This window comes from Prionailurus viverrinus, chromosome A1 (genome assembly GCF_022837055.1).
Source record: "Prionailurus viverrinus isolate Anna chromosome A1, UM_Priviv_1.0, whole genome shotgun sequence".
In the NCBI taxonomy this organism is placed as follows: Eukaryota; Metazoa; Chordata; class Mammalia; order Carnivora; family Felidae; genus Prionailurus; species Prionailurus viverrinus.
Window position 1 is genome coordinate 114,542,888 of NC_062561.1, and position 1,981 is coordinate 114,544,868.

Consider the following 1,981-nt stretch of genomic DNA (forward strand, 5'->3'; position numbering starts at 1 on the left):
CAGTTGTCACCAAAGTCACACACACTGCTGTGTAGAAAAATCTCACAAACCCACCCTACAGGCTCATCGACTCTTGTTTAATAAGAAATCTTAAGAAGCTTGATTAAGGGGCACCTGGGTGGCTCTGTTGATTAGACGTCTGACTTTGGTTCAGGTCATGATCTCATGTTTGTGGGTTTGAGCCCCGCGTCGGGCTCTGTGCTGACAGCTCAGAGCCTGGAGCCTGCTTCAGATTCTGTGTGTGTGTGTCTCTGTCCCTTTTCCGCTCAGGCTGTCTCTCTCTCAGAATAAACAAATAAGCATTAAAAAAGGAAAGAAGAAGCTTGATTACCATTTATTTTGGAATTAAAAGTTGCAAGTTGGGAAGGTGGGAAAACATAAAGGAAACCGCCAATTGATTTCACCGTAGAACTTTTAAAACATCCTGTGTGTCAAAATGTCCTATAAAAATTACAGAGCTGTTCAAAATGTCCTATAAAAATTAAAGAGCAGTGTAGGAAGATCCTGAACTCACCTCCTCCCACAGACATGCCAAATCAGTAGCTACATATGGAATAATTCCTTCTGAAAAAGACCTGAAAACTAGCTAAAGAGCTTCACAGCAACAAAGGATGAAAGAGCCCCATCAGGATGGGTAGAGAGGCAGAGATGTGGTCTTGCCAAAAACTCCAGCCCCAGAGAGGCAACCCATAATTAGGAGGTAGCACACAAATATGGGTTTTCTCCTTGAGGAGGAAGGGGGTCATACCCCACATCAAGCACCCCAGCCCTTGGGACTTAAACAATAAGCCCTCAAAACATCTGGCTCTGGAAACCAACAGGACTTAAGCCAGCAGACCGAAAAGACTCTGTAGAACTGAAAGTCCACTCTGTTTTTAAAGTTTTTACTTATTTGAGGTGAGAGGGGCAGAGAGGCAGAGAGTGCTGACAGCTCAGAGCCCGACATGGGGCTCGAACCAACAAACCATGAGGTCGTGACCTGAGCCAAAGTCAGACGCATAACTGACTGAGCTACCCTGGTGCCCCATGAAAGACCACTCCTAAGGGCATATACACAGACTTACTCATCCCAGGACCCTGCACAAAAGCAGCAGTTTGAAAAGTGCTTACACCACATGCAAAAATTATTTATTTGCAAATCTTCAAGCATGTGTCAGAGATGCAGGGGTCTGGTAGGACTTTCTCTGTGGAAGGAGGCACTGTTGGGCGCCATTTTTGCACTCCCTTAGTGCTAGCAGGCTTGCCCCTCCCCCATGCTCTTCCATAGTCCCCCCGAAAAAGGCAGGCTTGCCCTACACACATATGCTCCTGTGGCTCCACTGAGCAGCCAGCAGGCCCACCCCAACCCCAGGCTCCGACACGGCCCTGCTAAAACCAGAGGGCATACACAGTCCACAGAGGGATTCAATGCCTGGCTCTGTGGCCAGGGGGCCTGTGTTGCTGGGCCTCATGGGACTGAAACAACCCGAGAGACAGTTCTTGGAAGGCTACCATCCCCAGGACACAGCACAGATGGCTGACTGAAACACTCCGCTTGTCTTCCTGTGGAAAAGGCCTATTTACTTGTCCTGGAGCTTCAGGCTGAGGGGCAGTCTTCAGATTTGCCACACATCCAGATGCTATGTGAGGGCTCGAGGGAAGGGAGGGCAGGACAGTGCCAGCTTTGCGCTCTGCCTTGGCCTCACTGTGGCTCACCAGACCTCCCAGAGGGAGTTTATACACTTGTCTGGAGCTCCAATTTTGCAACTTTCACCAAGAAGACACCTCCAAATCACCTGGTAGAGAAGCCAGCAGGAGTTGTAACTGTGGTCCCACAAGACTATTTAAATTTACATACTTTAAAAGCTGTTGCCTGAGGGTCTGGCTTCAAATCAGCCTGAAATCAGGTGCTGAGTGAGATCCTTCCCTTTGGAAAAGACAGGGCTTGGTACACCACTAACAGCAACTGGGACTTATGTGGAATACTTCAAGTTGCTTAGAT